Genomic DNA, 14197 nt, shown 5'->3' with positions numbered 1-14197 from the left:
ATAATTTCAAAAACACAGCTAGTTCTGGGGAAGCCAATTTACTTTAAGAAGCTGAAACATTCAGGATAATTTAATGCAGAGGGAGAATGACAAAAATCACCTTTTTTAGGTGATGATGGGAAGTGCGAAGTTTTATTTCTTCAGGTGAAGAAGGCTGTTATTTACTCAAAGGATGTTTGTTCCTAACCCAGGGAAATAGTATTTGATAGATGTGGTTTTATCTTCTGAGGCTTCACTGTAGCAATGTTCTGTGAAACCATACTAGAATTAAGAATTTTTATACCTTTGGTAACTGACTCTCCCGATGTAGAGTTGAAAGGGGTTGTTTTTACTTGACTATATCATAACAAATCTTTTTATTTATTTGTATGTACACACCCCACCCATACCCAACCCCTCACCACACACACATTGGTATTAGTGAAAGTAACTGACTTATCACAGATGTTCTAAATACTGAAGTTTCAAGATAATAGAAGTTTCTCTGATGAAGGGCCACCAACATCTTTTTTAAGACAACATATTAGCTACTTAGCAGAGAAGTTTTTATAAATTATTATACACTTGCCAATATACTTACATCAACTACAAACCACATAATATATACTTTTACTGACAATTAAGGACCATTATTATGAACATTGATCGTTATACTAGCCGACAATGTTCTCAGGGACTGCAGAACTGCTAAAGGTGCTAAACTACTTCTTTTTTAAAGAAAATTATCCTATCTAATTTTTGTGGTTTTCCGGCTTCCTTTCTCGACTTCAGGCCACAGCTGTAGTTTTCACTACTGCCAATGTTTCCACTTTGTCCAGTCTTTTCTAATCTATTATAAATTTGAAAGCCAAGGTCCAACACAATAGAGCATAGGATCTTCATGGATCCTCTCCTGTGAGTTAGATGAATGCTGGACATGGAAAGTGTATAGACTTTTACCAAAATTACTTTTCTCTTTTTTCCACTTATGGGTTTGGGGTGGTATTTTACATAGCTAAGATTTTCCTATAAGAGAACTACATGGAAGTGAAAAACATATGTTTGTCGATTTTTATTAATAATGCATATAATGTGATACTCTACTTCCATCTGAACTTTAACCCATTAACTCTCAGGAAATTGGTTCTACTTAGCTCCTGGATGCAAGGGGGTGGAATGGGATGAGAAGTGAGGGAGAAAGGAGCTAGCACTCACTGAGCCACTGTTGGGGATCCTGCTAGATAGAGCCACCACTGTGTTACCTCATTTAATTCTTAAAGCCAGTCTATGAGGCACACATTACCAACTTCATTTTATAGTTAAGAGGGAAAGAAACTAACAGATAAAAGCAAGGCTCAGAGGAGTAAAGGAATTTATCAAAAGTCACCCTGCTAGAAAATAGCAGAACTGGGATTCAAACCTTGCTTTGTCTCACTGCCTCCTTTATTCCCTTCCACTATGTAAAAGCTTTGGAAAATCTCAGGGATTAACTAGAAAAGACCAATGCTAGGGAATGTACTATGGTGAAAACATAGCTCCAATATTCTGGGCAATATTACTGTGGTTCTAAAACTGCATAGAGGGAAAAGATGACATAATAATCTAAAATCTTCTTAAAAAATTGAACAATTTTAAGCAATAAAGGTACATATAGGAGAAAATGCAAGAATAGATTTTAAATGAATCTGAAGTTTCCTTTTGGTGGTATTTTTAAACTTTCCTAAAGAGAAATTGTGGATAACCACCAAAGATCAAAATTAACTTGCATAAGGTATACGTGAGGCAAGGGCAGTGAACTTGAATCTCTAGGAACTCCTTCTAGTGACTCAGGGAATCATGTAAATTTGCATTAACTGGCTTGGTGGAGTTGGTAAGACACTATTGCTAAGTCACAAATGGGACTTACAAATTGCCTGATTTGGAGACTAAATGGTGTAAGGGAAAAGGCTGTGGCTACCCTTCCCTAGGAAAGAGTAGAAGACAGGCTTTCACTGGGTATAATTTGAGTTGTAAATGAATGTCCAGTGGAAGAAGTGCATTTGAAAAACGGCAATGTAAAAAATGGACAGAGGTGATAAGTTCAAAGGTGAAAAGATGGATTCAAATATCACTTGTGTAGACAGGAGCTGAGCTCACAGCTGAGACTAGAGCCACTCAAAACCCAAATACACTGGAAGAAAAGCAGAGGACATAGTTTTGAGGAGACTCCTGATATGGTTTGGATTTGTGTCCCTGCCCAAATCTCATGTTGAAATGTAATCCCAATGGATGTGAGGCCTTGTGGGAGGTGATTGGATCATCAGGGCGGTTTCTAATGGTTTAGCACCATCCCCCTAGAGCTGTTGTCATGATAGAGTTTTCACAAGATCTAGCTGTCTGGTTGTTTAAAAGTGTGTAGCACCTCCCCGCTCTCTCTCTTCCTTCTGCTCTGGCCATGTAAGATGTGCCTGCTTCTCCTTCCCCTTCTGAGGAGTTTCCTGAGGACTCCCTAGCCATGCTTCCTGCACAGCCTGTGAAACTGTGAGCCAATTAAACCTCTTTTCTTTATAAGTCTCTGGTATTTATTTATAGCAGTGCAAGAACAGACTAATACACTCTGAATCCAACAGCAGTGGAGAAAACATTAGTTATAGATAATGAAAAGTGATTAAGCAAACTATTCCCTATGTGCTATATCCTATCATTTTGTGCTAACAGTTAACGCTTCGTTAAAACTTAAATCATATATGCTGATTATACTTTCCCCACCATGAATAACAACCCTTCCTTCCATTTTCAGGGTAGCATTTCTTTTTGTGGGTCTTCTTTTGTTTTGGTTCAATTTAGTTTGCGAGTCTGTTATCATTTAATAAACTGATGTGTGGGAGGCAACACAGATGCTGCTAAAAATCAATTGAAGAATATGTAAATAAATGAAATGATATCTCATGTTTATGGATTAGAAGACTAATATTGATAAAATGTCCATACTACCCAAAGTAATCTACAGATACAATGTAATCCCTATCAAAATGCCAATGATACTTCTCACAGAAACAGAAAAAATACTCTAAAATATATATGGAACCACAAAATAACCCAAATAGCTAAAACAATCTTGAGTAAAACAAACAAAGCTAAAGGCATGACCCTGATTTCAAAATCTACTACAAAGCTATAGTAGTCAAAACAGCATAGTAGTAGCATAAAAACAGACATATAAACCAATAGAACAGAAATGAGAGCCCAGAAAAAAATTCATACATTTATGATAAATTAATTTTTGACAAAAATGCCAAGTGCACACAATAGGGAAAGGACAGTCTAGTTGATAGTGTTGGGAAAACTGGATACCCACCTGCAGAAAGAATGAATGGGACCTTATTTTATGGGACCCATATAAAAAAAATCAACCCAAAGTGAATTAAAGACTTAAACATAAGACCTAAAACTATAAAACTGCTAGAAGAAAGCATAGGGGGAAAATGCTATGACATTGGTTTGGGCGATAATTTTTGGATATGAACCCAAAAGCACAGGCAACAAATGCAAAGCAGACAAATGGAATTATATCAAATTAAAAATCTTCTGCATGACAAAACAACAAAAACGAAAACAAAACAAAACAATCAACAGAGTGAAGAGACAACCGATGAAATGGGAGAAAACATTTGCAAACTGTACATCTGATAAGGGCTTAATATCCAACATATAAGGAATTCAAACAACTCAATAGCAAGAAAACAAATAACCTGATTTTAAAATGAGCAAGGGGGAAGAAAACTAACAAAAGCAAGGCTCAAACGGGTAAAAGAACTTACCAAAAGTCACACTGAATAGACATATCTCAGAAAGACATACAAATAGCCAACAGTATATTTTTAAAATGCTCAACATCACTAATCATTAGGGAAATGCAAATTATATAATTTGCATAATAATAAAACCATAGTGAGATATCACATGTCAACCAAAACTGAGGCTGTTGAGGCAAAAATAATTTGACAAATTATTTCTGCATACCAAGTATTGCATTGGAAGCTAGATGTGAGGACTGGACTAGGAAGACATACCAAAAAATTGGGGAGGGTTCTAGAGTCTATTACATGTTGGAAGGCTTTTATAGGAAAATTTAGGAGAAGGGAGGGGGACTCCCCATAGTTTTTAATTGGAGATTATAAAACAGAGGTTGCAATCTAGATACAGATTGCAATGTACAGGCTGAAATGTCTATATGCAAGACAATCAGTAATACTTTATGATTTAGAAATAAAATCACTGTCCTTTTCAGTGTCAGTAAGCTAAGCCTTAATCAATACATTAACAATTTGAGGAACTCATGATAAGATTCATCACTAAGGGACAGGTTGTCAGCATGAATCACGAGACCTTCCCAAGGTGGGTTAATTTGGAAGCCTGTTTACTTTTAAAGTGAACTATCAAATGTGACCTGTAGGTTATTTCCCTTTTTGATCAAAAATCTTCCCATGGAAACATTGATACTCAATCTCTGCTTAAGTTAGAGTGACAGACATTCTTTATTTCTCAGCACTGGGAAGGCCCATTCCTAGGAAGTCATGTCCCTCAGCAAGAGGAAATAATTTTGTTATCACAGGCAGGCAAAATTACTAGCAACATCAGGCAGGTCATGAGACAGGCTACATGTTAGTTTCCTGAATAAAGAATCATCTCCAGTCACTGGGAGACATTAGCTGTTGATCTCAAGGAATCTAACATTCAGTCCAAATTGTAGGCAAATAGTAATAAAAATAAATCAAAAACAATGGGCAAGTCTAGAATCAAAAAGCAGGTATACTATAGTTTTCTTCTGAAACATAATTACTCTCTCTCCAGTCCTCCTTTTTTACCAAAGACAAATAATGAGACCAATTTTGTTCGCAATATAAGTTTTTGTCTTATCATAATTGGCCTAATTATTTGCGTAAAGTACAACAAAAATAGTGATCAGCCATATAGGCTCTTTTAAGTTGACTTTGCTGGAACGTTTTCATAAGGGCTTTTAGATTAGACTTTTAAAAACTCCTTCAGGCTAGGGAGCCAAGCCAAGGATTCACCATCAGACTGTGCCTATAATACCTGTATGAAATGGGTGAATTTCTCTCTTCTTGAGGTGCCCAAAATATCTGGAGGTTCCTGGGCCTGTCAGAAAGTGACATTCTTTAATTACTGCAAGGTCAGGAACTCCGTAAAGGAACTATGTAGACAAGGTACCAGGCCAGTCTTTTCCAAGTCTATTGGCTTTACAAAGTCAATTTCAATCCCTCAAAGCAGTCTTGTCATATTTGAAAATATGACATTATAGTCAAAGCCTTGGTAAAATAACCAATGTTTCCAATGTGTCTTAATACAAAAGAAAACAGAATTGAATCAAACTTATGCAAATAAATATATTGCCATAAAATAAGAACACTTAGGAATAGTTTCCAAACTCTCTGGAGAATTTAGGTAGAGAGAAAAAGGTAAATCTTTCAATTTTGCTCACAAAAGTATACTTTAACCAATTGCTGTAAGATATAAATAGCTCAAATGAAAAAAAAATTCTTGACTGGAAAACAAGTATGGAAAGAATCAGCAATGTTTCAAACAGTCATAAAAATTATTTTAGTCCTCTATCAGTTTAGTTTCATGTAATTCTTGTTTTGCTTTGTGTTGGGTTTGCTGTCTTCATGAATCCATCAGTTTATTAGTAGAGTTATGGAAGTTTTTACCTAATACATTGATCTTAACATTATCAGAAATCTGTGTTCAAGAGTACTTGTTAGAGTCTTTTCCATGAAAAGCAATTTTGGACTATAGCTCATTGTAAATGCTTTTAGTAAAGAATTCAAAATAATAACTGTGGATAACAAAAACTTAAAATAGTCATGTTTAAAATCTAGTGGAAGACAAAGAAATTTAGTTGTTTCTATTATATGTGGCATTTTAAAACAAAAAACAGAATCATGACTGACAGCATCACATCATGATTTCCAGACTTTTATAAGTTTCATGTAATCTCTACAATATTCCTATTAATAATATATCCCTACAAATATAACTTTGGAAAAGATTTAATATAGTCAAAATTATGACTCATAACATTAGATTTTTATAAATTTATATAATTCTGGGGATATTTATATCAATAACATGCCCATAAATATAACTGAAAGAAGATCTAGTACCATTTATCATTTGATAATGTTTCTCATACAATTTACCAAATAAGCCTAATAATTTAATATCTCTACAAGACATATTCTTTGAGGTTCTCCAGAGGTCTAACTAGAAAACCCTGAAGTTAATTTTAGGGGAAACAGCCTACTTTAGGAGTTGATTTGGGGGAAGTTTGTCAAAGATGTCAAAAGTTCCAAGCATTTGATCCAAACAGAATCACCAGTCACTGTTAATTAATACTTATTCATTTAACCAGAGTGGTAATCAAAAGACTTCAAAAGCAATAAAGAAAGTTACATGGATGTAAAACCCTTAATCCTTTTAAAGAAACCAAAACCAAGTAAGGACAACACAGAAATTATCTTGATAAAAGGAAGTTTCAAAAAGAAATGGATTTTAGAATTTTAAAATAAAAATCTTTTGCAATTTTATTAAAAGAAAATGAATACTTCACAAAAACCTTGTTATAATACAGGGGACCACATTTTTTTAGTTTTGTTCTAGCATATTTTCAATGTCAAAGCTTAATCTTTAGAAAACTTAGAAATAATTCCTTTAGAATTATAGCCAACTTAATCACACACAAAATTGTTTTCATAAATTCTCTTTTCACAAACCTTGTCACGACACAGGCAGACCATTGAAAACACGCTTGGACTTTCTGCTTTGTCCTGTATTTCCTCTTTCTTAAATAACCAGTCATTTTACATTAGGACAAAACTTTATCATATGAGATTCTTTCTCATATAAAATTATTCTCTTTTCTTTTAAACCTTCCTTACCAAAAATGCATCTTCATATCCATAACCTTCTTCATATTTTTCTCTCCTAGCTACTTGTTCCTTTTTAATCTTGTTTCTTTTTCCTTCCTAAGTCCATATTTTGAAACAACCTTTAAGTAACCTGCAAATTAGACAAAATTATTTTTTCTTTCTCAATAAAGAACACATTTTTTATAATAATTTTTATAATAAAGAACGCTTCTTATAATTTTTTCTCATCAAAAACACATCTTATTTTTGGCACATTCTATATATAAAATTACATATAAATATTAATTAGAACTTTTAACTCTCAGTAGCCTTACATTTTAGTGACAACCTCGGCAACAAGAACCTTTGCTTGTCACATATCAGTGTCTTATAAATGAAAACCATTTTATAATCTTTAGAAACATGTTTTCTTATAATATGTTTACCTTAATTGGAAATGACCCAGACATTTAATAGTATCTATTATTTAATTTAACATAGCTTTAAGATTTCAAATTACATGAAAAGTTCCTCTAGAGGTGTATCTCATTGACAGTTATCTAATTTATTTATTTTTAACAGCTTACCTAGAATATTTATGAAAACTGAAATATTAGACAAAGCTAGTCAACATTGCAAGTTATTTTACTGCTAACCACTTTTATAGTCTGTGAATATCAGATGTTCACTTAAGTAAGAAGCTTAAAGTTAAATTCATGGATATTTTGCCAAAAACTCAGAAGATGGTTGTTCTTATTAAACTAGTCTTACATGCTAAAAGATCTATTCAAGTGATATGAATTTACAAAGTATTTTGGCTTACTAATTGATGAGTGCTTATTTATTTATAAACAAATTTGGTACCATGTAAACAATATACAAATACAGACATGTGTACATGTACACATAAAAATACAAACAGATGCAAATAAAGATTTTATAGCTTTGCTTTTAAAATTTTATTCATGAGTCAGGTAAAACGCACCAGCTTAAAAGAACAGTTGAATTAAATTGTGCCTCTGTAAATAGAACGAGTTAATCTGTCTTCCATGGCTGAAGATCTTACCGAGTGCAGTAAATTTACATCTCAAAGCACAGAGACATAATTTAAGTTTTCTAAAAGGCCAGTGAAGTTTTATATCTGCAAGGGACTATGAGGTCTAGCAGCACATTTAAAGAGTATTATCTGATATTTGGTAAAAGGTTTAATCAGGTTTACTTCCACTTTAATGGAGGTGGCTGTATGTATTTTACTAATGCATATGGAAGACCATAAATGGTCTGGCAAAGCTAGCAATAAACCATAAAATGTGTTGATCATTAGTCCCACTTTAGAAAAAATTTGTTGGATCTGTATTTTTAGAATCTCAGTAGTTTCATTCTCATTCTGCAGTTGTTCCATTTGCTCCTTCTGTCTTAAATTTAAATACATTTTAACTCCCTTGAAAGAAGTAAATGAGTGCATTGTGAAATTCCAAAAATCTCTGCCTAAGAGATGTATGGGAGCCCAAGGAACAAGCAGAAGGGAATGAGTTCATATAAGAGAGAAGATGAAAGAACAGGGGTAGACAAGGAGGAGCCATGGGGAAGAAAGGGAGAGAGCCTTCTAAGTATTTTTCAACTAATGTACAATGGTTTGAATGGTTTTAAATATCCTTTTGTTTACCTCTTGAATGGAGGCATTTTTTTTTTTAAAGAATTTCTTTTAGAAGCTTCTAGGTGCTGTTGGAAGTAAGTCTCCCATTCAATCTGGCTCTAAAACCAACTTTTTCCATTTGTGTGCACAGATAAATTATTTTAGGCATTTTCAAAAGATCCCCATTTTGGCCACTGCTGCTGATGACCATCCTGGGTTAGATGGGTCCACTTATCCAAGTACTTGCAAGTAAAACAACATGAAACCAGCTGGTGTCAACAGAGGTGGTATACCTTCAGTCTGGATGCATTTTCCTGGCTGCTTTGAGCAAGACAAGCTCTATAAGGGGTCAGGTGTGCCGACTATGAATCTTTCTTCTGGGGATTTCATATAATGGGCTGAAAAGAGTTCTTATGTGTCTTGGACTCCCAAGTCACCTCCAAAGAAGGGTCGGGATGCTCAGGGGCAAGAGATGATCAGTCTTTCTAAAGCCTGCAAGCTGAGCAAAAAGTTAACAGTTTGGCCAGAGGGAGTAAATGTCTCTTATGTTTGGAGCAAGAGTGCCCTCATGTGATTGAGAAGGAGAAAACTAAGGAAAGGTTGTCTCACTCCAAGCCTCCAGGGAAACAATTCACTGAGCATCTATTTTATTCTGCCCTAAAATTCCCAATAAAACCCTTCCCTTGAATTGGTAGCAGTAACTCTTGTTCTGAAAGAGTCACTGTACCTCCTGGCCAGGGATGAAACTAGCTTCAATAAACCAGAACTTCAGCCAAGATGTGAGGGTTCCAGGAGGAACCCATCTGTAGCACCCAGCAGAAGCATTTAAATTTGGGAACACAATAGGTTCATTACTGGTACATGCATAATGGTCAAAAGCCACATTGGATGATCCAGGGAAGTTGCTCTGGAATCCTGCTGATTATGCCAGAATGTTGACTGAAATTAAGGTTCTTAAGGCAGAAATAATTTGATAAAGTTACTTTGGAAGCCAAATGTGAGGATCAACCCAGGAAGACACACTAACAAAATTGGGAGGGTTCCAGAGTCCGTTACAAGTTAGAAGGCTTTTGTAGGAAAATTTAGGAGAAGGGAGGGGGACTACTCATAGGAGTTGTCCTTTTTCATTGGCGAGTACAATATAAAAGTTACAATAATTGGATACAGATTGCAACATATAGGCTAAAATGTCTATGTACAAGACAACCAGTAAAACTTCGTAATTTGAAAACAAATCAGCATCCTTTTCAGTGTCAGTAGGGTATGTCTTTATTAGTACATTAACAATTAGAGGAACTCATAAGGTTCATTACTGAGGGACAGGATGTCACCATGAATTATAAGACCTTCCCAAGGTGGGTTAATTTGGAAGCCTGTTTACTTTTAAACTGTCAAATGTTACCTGTAGCTTATCGCACCTTACACCTGTTAGACTGGTTATTATAAAAAAAAAAGATGAAAGATAAGCGTTGGCAAGGATGTGGAGAAAAGGAAACCTTTGCACACTGTTTGTAGGAATTAGTACAACCATTATGGAAACAATACAGAGGTTCCTCAAAAAACTAAAAACTTAACTACCATATGATCCAGCCATCCCACCAAGGGGTATATACCTAAAAGAAATGAAATCAGTGTGTTGAAGAGATATCTACACTTCCATGTTCATCGCAAAATTATTCGCAATGGCCAAGATATAGAATCAACTTAAGTGTCCATTAACAAATGCATGGATACAGAAAATGTAATATATATATATATCCAATGGGACAGTATTCAGCCTTTAAAGAAGAAAATCCTGCCATTTGCAACAACATAAATGAAACTAGAGGACATTACACTAAGTGAAATAAGCCAGACACAGAAAGACAAATGCCATATGATCTCACTTACATGTGGAATTTAAAAGAGGACTCACAGAAGCAGAGAGTAGAATGGTGGTGGTTACCAGAGGCTGGTGGTGAGGGGGGCTGGAGGATGTTTGTCAAAGAATACAAAGTTTCAGTTAAACAGGAGGAGTAAGCTCAAGAGATCTATCATACAACATGGTGACTACAGTTAATAATAATATATTGTGTACTTGAAAATTGCTAAGAGAAACTTTAAGCATTCTCACCATAGAAAGTATGTGAAGTAATACATATGTTAAATAGCTTGATTTAGCCATTCCACAAAATATACATGTATCAAAACATCATGTTGTATTCCAAAAATATATACAATTTTTATTTGTCATCTTAAAAAATAAAATAATTTTTATAAGGAAGTCTGGTGCTTTTTGCCTTTTGGCATCAGAATATAACAGATATATAACCATCAGAATATAACCGTCTCCATCGACTGATTTGACTCGGGTTCAAAATGTAATAGCCAGAAAACAGTGAAGAAACACTATTTTTTAGGACAATGGTAGTCATATGTATTTAAGGATGCAGATATGCCAGTGATTTCTGTCACAGAGAGGCCCTAGTTTTGCTGGATATCAATCAAAACAGCCTTCAAAGAACGAAATATACATGTCAGGCTTGCCAAAAAAATGTTTAGGGTCTCCCTACTAAGTTACTTAGAAAAGAGAGTTTAAATGAAATAGTGCATTTTCTGGATCCCTGGGAAACAAAACATAATCAAAACTAGTTTATTCATTTGGATGTCTACAACTGCTATAAAGTGAACTACTATTATCTCCATTTTCAGATGAGGAGACTAAAGTGCAAGAAGCCAAATAACTTGCACAACATTTTGCCAGAATCTAAGCTATGGCAACCATATAACAACTCGTTCCCTATCTCCTTTTCCTGGTCTCCTCCCTACTGGAACAACTGTCTCAGACCAGTGAAATGTGCACACTTTGACCTGTGGCCTTAAGTGTCTTCTTCACAGTGCCCAAGGATAGATGTGTTCCTGGATAATGTGAGTTAATATGTTGAAAGCGTATTTCCAAAGACTACATATTACAGTGGCATTTGAGTTGTTTAGTCTGCATTTAGCATAAACAGCATTCAGCTGTGTGCTAAGCTGAAACAATAGCCACCTTGTCTAACGCTGTTTCTTGAGGAAATATGCTTCAAATACTAAATATCAGATTTTTAAATTAATCGCTGGAACGCTGGAACACAACGTCTTTCTAAATTGGGGTTATAACTCACATATAAACTCCCCTTAATTATGATGAGAATTAATAAAATTTTGTAACTGTAAGTAAATCTTATCTAAAAGATAAAATCTTTTTTTTTTTTTTTTTTTTTTTTTTTTGAGACAGGGTCTCACTCTCCCAGGCTGGAGTACAGTGGCACGATCCTGGCTCACTGCAGCCTCCACCTCCCAGGCTTAAGCAACCCTCCCACCTCAGCCTCCCGAGTAGCTGGGACTACAGGTGTGCATCACCACGCCTGGCTAATTTTTTTATTTTTTGTAGACAGTGGGTTTCACCATGTTCCCCAGTCTGGTCTCAAACTCCTGGCTCAAGCAATCCACCTGCCTTGGCCTCCCAAAATTCTGGGATTACAGGCATGAGCCAGCACACCGGGCTGTTTTAAGCTCTTACAGTTACAATCAGCCACTTTTATTCGTACATTACTTGTGAAGAGATTTTTTTTCCCCTTGCAACTACAAATGTCAGCTGACTCTTTTCTCTGTGGCTGATTTATGTCAGAAAAGGCACATCTCAAATGTATACAGTAGTGAAGACTTCATCTCTCCTTCATAGGAGCTAATTGAATATGGCGCCTCATCTTCATCCTGGCATGTGGGCATTGAGTGTAAGAAAAAATAATAGTCACTAATGACAACCTGAAGTGGGTGCTGGTTACTAGGTTTGGGATAGATGGCTCCATAGAAGAATTTAAGATTATATTCAACTTCACAGATGAACATGAGGCAGAGGCGGAGAGAGGTCGGAGAATAGCCTTGAATTTGAGAAACAAAGGGACATTTCTCAGCAAATAAGAAATAAATGGCTTCTTTCATTCTAGAGGCTGTTATGGAGAAATAGAACCCCTTTATTTGTTAAACAAATATCCCAAATGTGCAGTATGCTTTATACAGGACCACAGGTAAACATATTGCCTATGGTATTCTTAACAAAACCCATTGCAGCTCTTCTTAAAGCATGGCCTTCTATATATCCATATATTTGATTAGCCCAAGGGGAAACAGCCCAGGGAAACACTATCGTTAGAACACATACTTCATAAAAGAATGGATACCCCATATTTAAAATATTCTTACCCCATTTCCCTGTCCAGTGCATGTGGATGTGTTGCCTTTGTTTCACACTTGCGCCCACCTTGGCACTAAACTCCTCTTCTTCACCAATTCATGAAAAAAAAAATAGGTCACAGCAAGTTTTTCAGAATTTGTAAACTTATTGAACATTTGGGACATTTTTTAGGAGATACTACACAGCACTCCAGCATTTCTCTTATCGCTTTTCCTTCTCCTTTACTGTTTTCATCAATGTCTTCTCCTTCCTTGTTCAAGTTAATACAGTATGCCCCTCTGTCTGTTAGGACAGGCTGGGTTGTTCTCTGGCCAAAATAATGTGAAGACTAGGGCCTTAATACAAACATTTACAGAGGAATGAGCCTTTCATTGATGTACTTTCAGAGTAGTTATAGAGATTATCTAAGCCTAAGCTTCACATTTATATCTTTTATACCACGGATAGTTATTCGGATACTAAAAACATTGTAACAAGGTGGACTTTACGGTTTCCTAAGAGGTAAAGTTAACTTTATTTTGTCCTAATGGTTCCTAAATTAGTATTTGCTTCTAAATCAAAAGATAACTTTAAAAAATTCAGATATGTGAGCTCTACTTAAAAACATTTGGATTCGGTGGACTTGATGTGGGGTCCATGGCTCTACATTTTTAACAAGCTCCCCAGGTAATTATCCAGGTTTGAGAACCACTCCTCCAGTTCAGGGGTCAGCAAACCTGTGAGCTAAATTCAACCAGTCACCAGTTTTTTAAAATAAAGTTTTACTGGAATGCAGACACGCCATTTGTTTGTGTATGGTGTGGGGCTGCTTTTGTGCTATAATGGTAGAATTGAGTAATGTGACAGAGACTAAAGACTGAAATATTTACTATTTGGTCCTTTATAGAAAAAGCTTGCTGATCCTGCTCTTGTCTGTTTCATAATAATTTCCAGAGTCATGTTATTACTTGTGATGGGAACTAAGTAAGGCAGTGTAGATGACTGTTAATGAAGGCAACACCCAGACTGTCGTCTTCACAAGGTGATCCTTTTTAATACATACAGCCAAATTATTTTTTTCCTGAGTTACACTGACCCCTAATGGTAGAAATGTTAAATCACAGCTGCTTGATCACAGTTTTCCCCTATTGTTAATTAGTTCCTAAAATTAGGGTCATACTTACAGACTTTGTAGTAGGAGACTTTAGAAGTCAGAGTTCACTTGGTAGAACTGAGCAGGACTAAACAGCCTGGGAGAAGGTTGGCAATTTTAGTGAGAGCTAGAATCCCTTCCTTTTGCAGAGTTCCTTTGTCTTCAAAGACTGTTACTCAATGAAGCATTTCCAATTATACAGGTCATTTATTCCAAAGTGATAAATTTTATCAGGACATTATGACCATTTGTGATGCCATGTCTATCTCTAAAGTTGAAGCACAATACTATCTATATAGTCAAAATTACATTTGCCTTCACTATGA

At 35.5% G+C, this 14197-nt stretch overlaps 1 long non-coding RNA gene across 2 annotated transcripts in view; it reads right to left on the bottom strand.

Annotated features, from left to right (window-relative positions):
* LOC134730045 (uncharacterized) overlaps positions 1–14197 on the bottom strand; it is a 150125-nt gene that overhangs the window by 131963 nt on the left and 3965 nt on the right. Inside the window, exon 2 of one of the 2 annotated variants that reach the window (XR_010111651.1) lies at positions 12748–12825. The exons of the other annotated variant lie outside the window; for it this stretch is intronic. This is a non-coding gene — a long non-coding RNA (uncharacterized LOC134730045). The remainder of the gene's footprint in view (positions 1–12747; positions 12826–14197) is intronic. 2 annotated transcript variants of the gene reach the window in all.

Source organism: Pan paniscus, chromosome 2, assembly GCF_029289425.2.
Source record: "Pan paniscus chromosome 2, NHGRI_mPanPan1-v2.0_pri, whole genome shotgun sequence".
NCBI classification, from domain to species: Eukaryota; Metazoa; Chordata; class Mammalia; order Primates; family Hominidae; genus Pan; species Pan paniscus.
The sequence above is the reverse complement of the archived record's forward strand: the minus strand, read 5'-3'. Positions and strand labels throughout refer to the sequence as shown.